The sequence below is a fragment of the Balaenoptera acutorostrata genome, chromosome 14, assembly GCF_949987535.1.
Source record: "Balaenoptera acutorostrata chromosome 14, mBalAcu1.1, whole genome shotgun sequence".
Classification (NCBI taxonomy): Eukaryota; Metazoa; Chordata; class Mammalia; order Artiodactyla; family Balaenopteridae; genus Balaenoptera; species Balaenoptera acutorostrata.
The window spans coordinates 92,547,011-92,561,224 of record NC_080077.1 but is presented as its reverse complement, the minus strand read 5'-3'; the positions used below and the strand labels follow the sequence as shown (position 1 = coordinate 92,561,224).

General features: G+C 41.0%; 1 protein-coding gene across 9 annotated transcripts in view; it reads left to right on the top strand.

Annotated features, from left to right (window-relative positions):
* Positions 1 to 14,214, top strand: part of PHF3 (PHD finger protein 3) — a 107,285-nt gene that overhangs the window by 78,705 nt on the left and 14,366 nt on the right. The window lies entirely within an intron of this gene.

Sequence of the window (14,214 nt, the reverse complement as noted above, 5' to 3'; positions counted from 1 at the left end):
TAGGTTTATAGTCCTTTAATATTCATTTTCAAATGCCAAAAGTTTTCAAGAATAAGGGCTTTATTTTTCGTTAACAGTTTATTGATAAAATGTGACCCTGAAGTATCATGTATGAATGTTTATATTCACAGAAATACCTTGTGTATAGTTAAGTAGTGCTGTCCCAGACCTAACTGGTGTGTTATATAACATATGTAGTACGTGCACTGTATTGCATTTTTTTTAACATCTTTATTGGAGTATAATTGCTTTACAATGGTGAGTTAAGTTTCTGCTGTATAACAGAGTGAGTCTGCTATACATATACATACATCCCTATATCTCCTCCCTCTTGCGTCTCCCTCCCACCCTCCCTATCCGACCCATCTAGGTGGTCACAGACCACCGAGCTGATCTCCCTGTGCTATGCGGCTGCTTCCCACTAGCTATCTGTTTTACATTTGGTAGTGTATATATGTCCATGCCACTCTCTCACTTCGTCCCAGCTTACCCTTCCACTTCCCCATATCCTCAAGTCCATTCTCTACATCTGCGTCTTTATTCCCGTCCTGCCCCTAGGTTCTTCAGAACCATTTTTTTTTTTTTAGATTCCATATATATGTGTTAGCATACGGTATTTGTTTTTCTCTTTCTGACTTACTTCACTCTGTATGACAGACTCTAACTCCATCCACCTCATTACACATACCTCCATTTCGTTCCTTTTTATGGCTGAGTAATATTCCATTGTATACATGTGCCACATCTTCTTTATCCATTCATCTGTCGATGGACACTTAGGTTGCTTCCATGTCCTGGCTATTGTAAATAGAGCTGCAATGAACATTGTGGTACATGACTCTTTTTGAATTATGGTTTTCTCAGGGTATATGCCCAGTAGTGGGATTGCTGGGTCGTATGGTAGTTCTATTTTTAGGTTTTTGAGGAACTTCCATACTGTTCTCCATAGTGGCTGTATCAATTTACATTCCCACCAGCAGTGCAAGAGGGTTCCCTTTTCTCCACACCCTCTCCAGCACTTATTGTTTGTAGATTTTTGGTTGATGGCCATTCTGACCGGTGTGAGATGATATCTCATTGTAGTTTTGATTTCAGTTTCTCTAATGATTAGTGATGTTGAGCATTCTTTCATGTGCTTGTTGGCATTCTATATGTCTTCTTTGGAGAAATGTCTATTTAGGTCTTCTGCCCATTTTTGGATTGGTTTGTTTATTTTTTTGATATCGACCTGCATGAGCTGCTTGTATATTTTGGAGATTAATTCTTTGTCAGTTGCTTCGTTTGCAAATACTTTCTCCCATTCTGAGGGTTGTCTTTTCATCTTGTTCATGGTTTCCTTTGCTGTGCAAAAGCTTTTAAGTTTCATGAGGTCCCATTTGTTTATTTTTGTTTTTATTTCCATTTCTCTAGGAGGTGGGTCACAAAGGATTTTGCTGTGATGTATGTCAAAGAGTGTTCTGCCAGTGTTTTCCTCTAAGAGTTTAATAGTGTCTGGCCTTACATTTAGGTCTTTAATCCATTTTGAGTTTATTTTTGTGTATGGTATTAGGAAGTGTTCTAATTTTACTCTTTTACATACAGCTGTCTGGTTTTCCCAGCACCACTTATTGAAGAGGCTGTCTTTTCTCCACTGTATATTCTTTTTTTTTTTTTTTTAAACATCTTTATTGAAGTATAATTGCCTTACAATGGTGTGTTAGCTTCTGCTTTATAACAAAGTGAATCAGTTATACATATACAATATGTTCCCATTTCTCTTCCCTCTTGCATCTCCCTCCCTCCCACCCTCCCCATCCCACCCCTCTAGGTGGTCACAAAGCACCAAGTTGATCTCCCTGTGCTATGCGGCTGCTTCCCACTAGCTATCTATTTTACATTTGGTAGTGTATATATGTCCATGACACTCTCTTACCCTGTCACATCTCACCCCACCCCCTCCCCATATCCTCAAGTCCATTCTCTGGTAGGTCTGTGTCTTTATTCCCGTCTTGCCACTAGGTTCTTCATGGCCTTTTTTTTTTTTTTTTTTCCTTAGATTCCGTATATATGCGTTAGCATACTGTATTTGTTTTTCTCTTTCTGACTTACTTCACTCTGTATGACAGACTCTAACTCCATCCACCTCATTACAAATACCTCCATTTCATTTCTTTTTATGGCTGAGTAATATTCCATTGTATACATGTGCCACATCTTCTTTATCCATTCATCTGTCGATGGACATTTAGGTTGCTTCCATGTCCTGGCTATTGTAAATAGAGCTGCAATGAACATTTTGGTACATGACTCTTTTTGACCTATGGTTTTCTCAGGGTATATGCCCAGTAGTGGGATTGCTGGGTCATATGGTAGTTCTATTTGTAGTTTTTTAAGGAACCTCCATACTGTTCTCCATAGTGGCTGTATCAATTTACATTCCCACCAACAGTGCAAGAGTGTTCACTTTCCTCCACACCCTCTCCAGCATTTATTGTTTCTAGATTTTTTGATGATGGCCATTCTGACCGGTGTGAGATGATATCTCATTGTAGTTTTGATTTGCATTTCTCTAATGATTAATGATGTTGAGCATTCTTTCATGTGTCGGTAGGCCATCAGTATATCTTCTTTGGATAAATGTCTATTTAGATCTTCTGCCCATTTTTGGATTGGGTTGTTCGTTTTTTTGTTATTGAGCTGCTTGTAAATCTTGGAGATTAATCCTTTGTCAGTTGCTTCATTTGCAAATATTTTCTCCCATTCTGATGGTTGTCTTTTGGTCTTGTTTATGGTTTCCTTTGCTGTGCAAAAGCTTTTAAGTTTCATTAGGTCCCATTTGTTTATTTGTGTTCTTATTTCCATTTCTCTGGGAGCTGGGTCAAAAAGAATCTTGCTGTGATGTATGTCATAGAGTGTTCTGCCTATGTTTTCCTCTAAGAGTTTGATAGTGTCTGCCCTTACACTTAGGTCTTTAATCCATTTTGAGTTTATTTTTGTGCATGGTGTCAGGGAGTGTTCTAATTTCATACTTTTACATGTATCTGTCCAATTTTCCCAGCACCACTTATTGAAGAGGCTGTCTTTTCTCCACTGTATATGCTTGCCTCCTTTATCAAAGATAAGGTGACCATATGTGTGTGGGTTTATCTCTGGGCTTTCTATCCTGTTCCATTGATCTATATTTCTGTTTTTGTGCCAGTACCAAACTGTCTTGATTACTGAAGCTTTGTAATATAGTCTGAAGTCAGGGAGCCTGATTCCCCCAGCTCCATTTTTTGTTCTCAAGATTGCTTTGGCTATTCTGGGTCTTTTGTGTTTCCATACAAGTTGTGAAATTTTTTGTTCTAGTTCTGTGAAAAATGCCAGTGGTAGTTTGATAGGGATTGCATTGAATCTATAGATTGCTTCGGGTAGTAGAGTCATTTTCACAATGTTGATTCTTCCAATCCAGGAACATGGTATATCTCTCCATCTAGTTGTATCATCTTTAATTTCTTTTATCAATGTCTTATAATTTTCTGTATACAGGTCTTTTGTCTCCTTAGGTAGGTTTATTCCTAGATATTTTATTCTTTTTGTTGCAATGGTAAACGGGAGTGTTTTCTTAATTTCACTTTCAGATTTTTCGTCATTAGTGTATAGAAATGCAAGAGATTTCTGTGCATTAATTGTGTATCCTGCTACTTTACCAAATTCATTGATTAGCTCTAGGAGTTTTCTGGTAGCATCTTTAGGATTCTCTATGTATAGTATCATGTCATCTGCAAATAGTGACAGCTTTACTTCTTCTTTTCCGATTTGGATTCCTTTTATTTCTTTTTCTTCTCTGATTGCTGTGGCTAACACTTCCAAAACTATGTTGAATAATAGTGGTGAGAGTGGGCAACCTTGTCTTGTTCCCGATCTTAGTGGAAATGGTTTCAGTTTTTCACCATTGAGGACAATGTTGGCTGTGGGTTTGTCATATATGGCCTTTATTATGTTGAGGAAATTTCCCTCTATGCCTACTTTCTGCAGGGCTTTTATCATAAATGGGTGTTGAATTTTGTCGAAAGCTTTCTCTGCATCTATTGAGATGATCATATGGTTTTTCTCCTTCAATTTGTTAATATGGTGTATCACATTGATTGATTTGCGTATGTTGAAGAATCCTTGCATTCCTGGGATATACCCCACTTGATCATGGTGTATGATCCTTTTAATGTGCTGTTGGATTCTGTTTGCTAGTATTTTGTTGAGGATTTTTGCATCTATGTTCATCAGTGATATTGGCCTGTAGTTTTCTTTCTTTGTGACATCTTTGTCTGGTTTTGGTATCAGGGTGATGGTGGCCTCGTAGAATGAGTTTGGGAGTGTTCCTCCTTCTGCAATATTTTGGAAGAGTTTGAGAAGGATAGGTGTTAGCTCTTCTCTAAATGTTTGATAGAATTCGCCTGTGAAGCCATCTGGTCCTGGGCTTTTGTTTGTTGGAAGGTTTTTAATCACAGTTCCAATTTCAGTGCTTGTGATTGGTCTGTTCATATTTTCTATTTCTTCCTGGTTCAGTCTCGGCAGTTTGTGCATTTCTAAGAATCTGTCCATTTCTTCCAGGTTGTCCATTTTATTGGCATAGAGTTGCTTGTAGTAATCTCTCATGATCGTTTGTATTTCTGCAGTGTCAGTGGTTACTTCTCCTTTTTCATTTCTAATTCTATTGATTTGAGTCTTCTCCCTTTTTCTCTTGATGAGTCTGGCTAATGGTTTATCAATTTTGTTTATCTTCTCAAAGAACCAGCTTTTAGTTTCATTGATTTTTGCTCTTGTTTCCTTCCTTTCTTTTTCATTTATTTCTGACCTGATCTTTATAATTTCTTTCCTTCTGCTGGCTTTGGGGTTTTTTTGTTCTTCTTTCTCTAATTGCTTTAGGTGCAAGGTTAGGTTGTTTATTCGAGATGTTTCCTGTTTCTTGAGGTAGGCTTGTATTGCTATAAACTTCCCTCTTAGCACTGCTTTTGCTGCGTCCCATAGGTTTTGGGTCGTCGTATCTCCATTGTCATTTGTTTCTAGGTATTTTTTGATTTCCCCTTTGATTTCTTCAGTGATCACTTCGTTATTAAGTAGTGTATTGTGTAGCCTCCATGTGTTTGTATTTTTTACAGATCTTTTCCTGTAATTGATATCTAGTCTCATAGTGTTGTGGTCGGAAAAGATACTTGGTACGATTTCAATTTTCTTAAATTTACCAAGGCTTGATTTGTGACCCAAGATATGATCTATCCTGGAGAATGTTCCATGAGCACTTGAGAAAAATGTGTATTCTGTTGTTTTTGGGTGGAATGTCCTATAAATATCAATTAAGTCCATCTTGTTTAATGTATCATTTAAAGCTTGTGTTTCCTTATTTATTTTCATTTTGGATGATCTGTCCATTGGTGAAAGTGGGGTGTTAAAGTCCCCTACTATGATTGTGTTGCTGTCAGTTTCCCCTTTTATGGCTGTTAGTGTTTGCCTTATGTATTGAGGTGCTCCTATGTTGGGTGCATAAATATTTACAATTGTAATACCTTCCTCTTGGATCGATCCCTTGATCATTATATAGTGTCCTTCTTTGTCTCTTGTAATAGTCTTTATTTTAAAGTCTATTTTGTCTGATATGAGAATTGCTACTCCAGCTTTCTTTTGATTTCCATTTGCATGGAATATCTTTTTCCATCCCCTCACTTTCAGTCTGTATTTGTCTCTAGGTCTGAAGTGGGTCTCTTGTAGACAGCATATATATGGGTCTTGTTTTTGTATCCATTCAGCCAGCCTGTGTCTTTTGGTGGGAGCATTTAATCCATTTACATTCAAGGTAATTATCGATATGTATGTTCCTATTCCCATTTTCTTAAATGTTTTGGGTTTGTTATTGTAGGTGTTTTCCTTCTCTTGTGTTTCTTGCCTAGAGAAGTTCCTTTAGCATTTGTTGTAAAGCTGGTTTGGTGGTGCTGAACTCTCTCAGCTTTTGCTTGTCTGTAAAGGTTTTAATTTCTCCATCAAATCTGAATGAGATCCTTGCTGGGTAGAGTAATCTTGGTTGTAGGTTTTTCTCCTTCATCACTTTAAGTATATCCTGCCACTCCCTTCTGGCTTGCAGAGTTTCTGCTGAAAAATCAGATGTTAACCTAATGGGGATTCCCTTGTGTGTTATTTGTTGTTTTTCCCTTGCTGCTTTTAATATGTTTTCCTTATATTTAATTTTTGACAGTTTGATTAATATGTGTCTTGGCGTGTTTCTCCTTGGGTTTATCCTGTATGGGACTCTCTGTGCTTCCAGGACTTGGTTAACTATTTCCTTTCCCATATTAGGGAAGTTTTCAACTATAATCTCTTCAAATGTTTTCTCAGTCCCTTTCTTTTTCTCTTCTTCTTCTGGGACCCCTATAATTCGAATGTTGGTGCGTTTAATGTTGTCCCAGAGGTCTCTGAGACTGTCCTCAGTTCTTTTCATTCTTTTTTCTTTATCCTGCTCTGCAGTAGTTATTTCCACCATTTTATCTTCCAGGTCACTTATCCTTTCTTCTGCCTCAGTTATTCTGCTATTGATCCCATCTAGAGTATTTTTAATTTCAATTATTGTGTTTTTCATCGTTTCTTGGTTCCTCTTTAGTTCTTCTACGTCCTTGTTAAATGTTTCTTGCATTTTGTCTATTCTATTTCCCAGATTTTGGATCATCCTTACTATCATTATTCTGAATTCTTTTTCAGGTAGACTACGTATTTCCTCTTCATTTGTTAAGTCTGGTGTGTTTTGACCCTGTTCCTTCATCTGCTGTGTGTTTTTCTGTCATCTCATTTTGCTTATCTTACTGTGTTTGGGGTCTCCTTTTCACTGGCTGCAGGTTCATAGTTCCCGTTGTTTTTGGTATCTGTCCCCAGTGGCTAAGGTTGGTTCAGTGGGTTGTGAAGACTTCCTGGTGGAGGGAACTAGTGCCTGAGTTCTGGTGGATGAGGCTGGATCTTGTCTTTCTGGTGGGCACGTCCACGTCTGGTGGTGTATTATGGGGTGTCTGTGGCCTTATTATGATTTTAGGCAGCCTCTCTGCTAATGGATGGGGCTGTGTTCCTGTCTTGCTAGTTGTTTGGCATAGGGTGTTCAGCACTGTAGCTTGCTGGTCATTGAGTGATGCTGGGTCTTGATGTTGAGATGGAGATCTCTGAGAGATTTTTGCCGTTTGGTATTACGTGGAGCTGGGAGGTCTCTTGTGGACCAGTGTCCTGAAGTTGGCTCTCCCACCTCAGAGGTACGGCCCTGATGCCTGGCTGGAGCACCAAGAGCCTTTTGTCCACACAGCTCAGAGTAAAAGGGAGAAAAAATAGAAAGAAAGAAAGAAAGAGGCTATAATATAGTGAAGTAATATAAAGCTATTATAAAGCAAAGCTATACAGACAAAATCTCACCCAGAAGCATATACATATACACTCACAAAAAAAAGGAAATGGGGAAAAATTAATATATCCTGCTCCCAAAGTCCACCTCCTGAATTTGGGATGATTCGTTGTCTGTTCAGGTATTCAACAGATACAGGCCCATCAAGTTGTTTGTGGAGTTTTAATCCACTGCTTCTGAGGCTACTGGGAGAGATTTCCCCTTCTCTTCTCTGTTCGCACAGCTCCTCGGGTTCAGCTTTGGATTTGGACCCGCCTCTGCGTGTAGGTCACCTGAGGGCGTCTGTTCCCCGCCCAGACAGGACGGGGTTAAAGGAGCAGCTGCTTCGGGGGCTCTGGCTCACTCAGGCCGGGGGGGAGGGAGGGGTACAGAGGAGGCGGGGCGAGCCTGCGGCGTCAGAGGCCGGCGTGACATTGCACCAGCCTGAGGCGCGCCGTGCGTTCTCCCGGGGATGTTGTCCCCGGATCCCGGGACCCTGGCAGTGGCGGGCTGCACAGGCTCCCGGGAGGGGAGGTGTGGAGAGTGACCTGTGCTCACACACAGGCTTTTTGGAGGCGGCAGCAGCAGCCCCAGCGTCTCACGCCCGCGTCTGGGGTCCGCGCTGATAGCCGCGGCTCGCGCCCGTCTCTGGAGTTCGTTTAGGTGGCGCTCTGAATCCCCTCTCCTTGCGCGCCGCGAAACAAAGAAGCAAGAAAAAGTCTCTTGCCTCTTCGGCAGCTGCAGACCTTTTCCCGGTCTCCCTCCCAGCCAGCTGTGGTGCGCCAACCCCTTCAGGCTGTGTTCACGCTGCCAGCCCCAGTCCTCTCCCTGCGATCCAACCGAAGCCCGAGCCTCAGCTCCCAGCCCCGCCCGCCCCGGCGGCTGAGCAGACAAGCCTCTCAGGCTGGTGAGCGCTGCTCGGCACCGATCCTCTGTGCGGGAGTCTCTCCGCTTTTTCCTCTGCGCCCCTGTTGCTGTGGGGTCCGCGCTGATGGCCGTGGCTCGCGCCTGTTTCTGGAGTTTGTTTAGGCGGTGCTCTGAATCCCCTCTCCTTGCGCACCAGGAAACAAAGAGGGAAGAAAAAGTCTCTTGCCTCTTCGGCAGCTGCAGACCTTTTCCCGGACTCCCTCCCGGCTAGCTGTGGTGCACTAACCCCTTCAGGCTGTGTTCACGCCGCCAACCCCAGCCCTCTCCCTGCGATCCGACCGAAGCCCGAGCCTTAGCTCCCAGCCCCGCCCGCCCCGGCGGATGAGCAGACGAGCCTCTCGGGCTGGTGAGTGCTGCTCGGCGCCGAGCCTCCGTGCGGGAATCTCTCCACTTTGCCCTCCGCACCCCTGTGGCTGCGCTGTCCTCCATGGCTCCGAAGCTTCCCCCCTCTGCCACCCGCAGTCTCTGCTCGCGAAGGTCCTTCCCAGTGCGTGGAAATCTTTCCTCCTTCACAGCTCCCTCCCACTGGTGCAGGTGCCGTCCCTATTCTTTTGTCGCTGTTATTTCTTTTTTCTTTTGCCCTACCCAAGTACGGGGGGAGTTTCTTGCCTTTTGGGAGGTCGGACGTTTTCTGCCAGCGTTCAGTGGGTGTTCTGTAGGAGCAGTTCCACGTGTAGATGTATTTCTACTGTATCTGTGGGAAGGAAGGTGATCTCCGCGTCTTACTCTTCCGCCATCTTCTCCCCAATCCAATGTATATTCTTGCCTCCTTTATCAAAGATAAGGTGACCATATGTGCGTGGGTTTATCTCTGGGCTTTCTATCCTTTTCCATTGATCTATATTTCTGTTTTTGTTCCAGTACCATACTGTCTTGATTACTGTGCCTTTTTAGTATAGTCTGAAGTCAGGGAGTCTGATTCCTCCAGCTCCGTTTTTCTTTATCAGATTGCTTTGGCTATTCGGGGTCTTTTATGTTTACATACAAACTGTGAAATTTTTTATTCTAGTTCTGTGAAAAATGCCATTGTTAATTTGATAGGGATTGCATTGAATCTGTAGATTGCTTTGGGTAGTAGAGTCATTTTCACAATGTGGATTCTTCCAATCCAAGAACATGGTATAGCTCTCCATCTATTTGTATCATCTTTAATTTCTTTCATCATTGCCTTATAGTTTTCTGCATACAGGTCTTTTGTCTCCTTAGGTAGGTTTATTCCTAGGTATTCTATTCCTTTTGTTGCAGTGGTAAATGGGAGTGTTTCCTTAATTTCTCTTTCAGATTTTTCATCATTAGTGTATAGGAATGCAAGAGATTTCTGTGCATTAATTTTGTATCCTGCTACTTTACCAAATTCATTGATTAGCTCTAGTAGTTTTCTGGTAGCATCTTTACGATTCTCTATGTATAGTATCATGTCATCTGCAAACAGTGACAGTTTTACTTCTTCTTTTCTGATTTGGATTCCTTTTATTTCCTTTTCTTCTCTGATTGCTGTGGCTAACACTTCCAAAACTATGTTGAATAATAGTGGTGAGAGTGGGCAACCTTGTCTTGTTCCTGATCTTAGTGGAAATGGTTTCAGTTTTTCACCATCGAGGACAATGTTGGCTGTGGGTTTGTCATATATGGCCTTTATTATGTTGAGGGAAGTTCCCTCTATGCCTACTTTCTGCAGGGCTTTTATCATAAATGGGTGTTGAATTTTGTTGAAAGCTTTCTCTGCATCTATTGAGATGATCATATGGTTTTTCTCCTTCAATTTGTTAATATGGTGTGTCACATTGATTGATTTGCATATATTGTAGAATCCTTGCATTCCTGGGATATACCCCACTTGATCATGGTGTATGATCCTTTTAATGTGCTGCTGGATTGTGTTTGCTAGTGTTTTGTTGAGGATTTTTGCATCTATGTTCATCAGTGATATTGGTCTGTAGTTTCCTTTTTTTGTGACATCTTTGTCTGGTTTTGATATCAGGGTGATGGTGGCCTCGTAGAATGAGTTTGGGAGTGTTCCTCCTTCTGCAATATTTTGGAAGAGTTTGAGAAGGATAGGTGGTAGCTCTTCTCTAAATGTTTGATAGAATTTGCCTGTGAATCCATCTGGTCCTGGGCCTTTGTTTGTTGGAAGATATTTAATCACAGTTCCAATTTCAGTGCTTGTGATTGGTCTGTTTATATTTTCTATTTCTTCCTGGTTCAGTCTTGGACGGTTGTGCTTTTCTAAGAATTGGTCCATTTCTTCCAGGTTATCCATTTTATTGGCATATAGTTGCTTGTAGTAATCTCTCATGATCCTTTGTATTTCTGCAGTGTCAGTTGTTACTTCTTTTTCATTTCTAATGCTGTTGATGTGAGTCTTCTCCGTTTTTTTCTTGACGAGTCTGGCTAGTGGTTTATCAGCTTTGTTTATCTTCTCAAAGAATCAGCTTTTAGTTTTATTGATCTTTGTCATTGTTTCCTTCATTTCTTGTTCATTTATATCTGATCTGATCTTTATGATTTCTTTCCTTCTGCCAACTTTGGGGTTTTTTTGGTCGTATTTCTCTGATTGCTTTAGGTGTAAGGTTAGGTTCTTTATTTGAGATGTTTCTTGTTTCTTGAGGTAGGATTGTATTGCTATAAACTTCCCTCTTAGAACTGCTTTTGCTGCATCACATAGGTTTTGGGTTATCGTGTTTTCATTGTCATTTGTTTCTAGGTATTTTTTGATTTCCTCTGAGTTCTTAAGTGATATCTTGGTTATTAAGTAGTGTATTGTTTAGCCTCCATGTGTTTCTATTTTTCACAGGTTTTTTTTCCTGTAATTGATATCTAGTCTTATAGCGTTGTGGTCAGAATGTATACCTGATACAATTTCAATTTTCTTAAATTTACCATTGCTCGATTTGTGAACCAAGATATGATCTATCCTGAAGAATGTTCCATAATCACTTGAGAAGAAAGTGTATTCTGTGTTTTTGGATGGAATGTCCTACAAATATCAATTAAGTCCATCTTGTTTAATGTATCATTTAAAGCTTGTGTTTCCTTATTTATTTTCATTTTGGATGATCTGTCCATTGGTGAAAGTGGGGTGTTAAAGTCCCCTACTATTATTGTGTTACTGTCAGTTTCCCATTTTATGGTTGTTAGCGTTTGCCTTATGTATTGATGTGTTCCTATGTTGGGTGCGTAAATGTGGACAATTGTTATATCTTCTTGTGGATTGATCCCTTGATCATTATGTAGTGTCCTTCTTTGTCTCTTGTAATAGTCTTTATTTTAAAGTTTATTTTGTGTGATATGAGAATTGCTACTGCAGCTTTCTTTTGATTTCCATTTGCATGGAATAGCTTTTTCCATCCCCTCACTTTCAGTCTATATGTGTCCCTAGGTCTGAAGTGAGTCTCTTGTAGACAGCATATATACAGGTCTCATTTTTGTATCCATTCAGGCAGCGTATGTCTTTTAGTTGGAGCATTTAATCCATTTACATTTAAGGTAGTTATTGACATGTGTGTTCCTATTAACCATTTTCTTAATAGTTTTGGGTTTGTTATTGTAAGGTGTTTTCCTTCTCTTGTGTTTTCTGCCTTGAGAAGTTCCTTTAGCATTTATTATAAAGCTGGTTTGGTGGTGCTGAATTCTCTTAGCTTTTGCTTGTCTGTAAAAGTTTTAATTTCTCCATTGAATCTGAATGAGATCCTTGCTGAGTAGAGTAATCTTGGTTGTGGGTTTTTCTCTTTCATCACTTTAAATATTTCTTGCCACTCTTTTCTGGCTTGCAGAGTTTCTGCTGAAAGATCAACTGTTAACCTTATGGGTATTCTCTTGTATGTTATTTGTTGCTTTTCCTCTGCTTCTCTTAATATTTTTTCTTTATATTTAATTTTTGATAGTTTGATTAATATATGTCTTGGCGTGTTTCTTCTTGGATTTATCCTGTATGGGACTCTCTGTGATTTGTGGTCTTGATTATTTTCTTTCCCATATTAGGGAAGTTTTCAACTATAATCTCTTCAGATATTTCCTCAGTCCCTGTTTTTTTTTCTTCTTCTTCTGGAACCCCTATAAGTCGAAGGTTGGTGCGTTTAATGTTTTCCCAGAGGTCTCTGAGAGTGTCCTCAATTCTTTTCATTCTTTTTTCTTTACTCTGCTCTGTAGTAGTTATTTCCACTATTCTATCTTTCAGGTCACTTATCTGTTCTGCCTCAGTTATTCTGCTATCGATTCCTTGTAGAGGATTTTTTATTTCATTTATTGTGGTGTTCATCATTGTTTGTTTACACTTTAGTTCTTCTAGGTCCTTGTTAAACATTTCTTGTGTTTTCTCCATTCTGTTTCCAAGTTTTTGGATCATCTTTACTGTCAGTACTCTGAATTCTTTTTCAGGTAGACTGCCTATTTCCTCTTCATTTGTTATGTCTGGTCAGTATTCACCTTGCTCCTTCATCTGCTGTGTGTTTCTCTGTCTTCTCATTTTGCTTAACTTACTGTGTTTGGGGTCTCCTTTTTGCAGACTGCAGGTTTGTAGTTCCCGTTTTTTTTGGTGTCTGTCCACAGTGGTTAAGGTTGGTTCTGTGGCTTGTGTAGGCTTCCTGGTGGAGGGAATCGATGCCTATGTTCTGGTGGGTGAGGCTGGATCTTGTCTTTCTGGTGGGCAGGACCGCGTCCAGTGGTGTGTTTTGCGGTGTCTGTGAACTTCATATGATGTTTGGCAGCCTCTCTGCTAGTGGATGGGGTTGTGTTCCTGTCTTGCTAGTTGTTTGGCGTAGGGTGTCCAGCACTGTACCTTGCTGGTCATTGAGTGCAGCTGGGTCTTAGCGTTGAGATGGAGATCTCTGGGAGAGCTTTCGCTGTTTGATATTACCTGGGGCTGGGAGGTCTCTGGTGGACCAAAGTCCCGAACTTGGCTCTCCCACCTCCGCGGCACAGGCCTGACACCCAGCTGGAGCACCAAGACCCTGTCAGCCACATAGCTCAGAAGAAAAGGGAGAAAAAGAAAGAAAGAAACAAAGAAAAATAAAATAAAGTTATTAAAATAAAAAATACATTATTAAAGATAAAAAAATAATAAAGTAATAAAAAAAGAAAGAGAAAGAAGAGAGCAACCAAACGATAAAACAAATCCATCAATGATAACAAGCATTAAAAACTATATTAAAAAAAAAAAGGACAGACAGAACCCTAGGACAAATGGTAAAAGCGAAGGTATACAGACAAAATCACACAAAGAAGTATACACATAGACACAAAGGGGAAAAGAGAAAAATATATATATAAAAAAAAAAGAAAGGAAGAGAGCAACCAAATCAATAAACAAATCTACCAATGATAATAAGCTCTAAATAGTAAATTAAGGTAAACATAAAACCAGTAACAAATTAGAAGCAGAAAGCCAACCCCAAGTCTACAGTTGCTCCCATAGTCCACCTCCTCAATTTTGAGATGATTCATTGTGTATTCAGGTATTCCACAGATGCAGGTACATCAGGTTGACTGTGGAGATTTAATCCGCTGCTCCTGAGGCTACTGGGAGAGATTTCCCTTTCTCTTCTTTGTTCGCACAGCTCCCAGGGTTCAGCTTTGGATTTGGACCGGCCTCTTCATGTAGATCGCCTGAGGGCGTCTGTTCCCTGCCCAGACAGGACGGGGTTAAAGAAGCAGCTGCTTTGGGGGCTCTGGCTCACTCAGGCCGTGGGGAGGGAGGGGTATGGATGCGGGGCGAGCCTGCGGCGGCAGAGGCGTCGTGACGTTGCAGCAGCCTGAGGCGCGCCGTGCGTTCTCCCGGGGAAGCTGTTCCTGGATCACGGGAGCCTGGCCGTGGCGAGCTGCACCAGCTCCCGGGAGGGGCAGTGTGGAGAGTGACCTGTGCTCGCACACAGGCTTCTTGGTGGCGGCAGCAGCAGCCTTAGTATCCCATGCCCGTCTCTGGG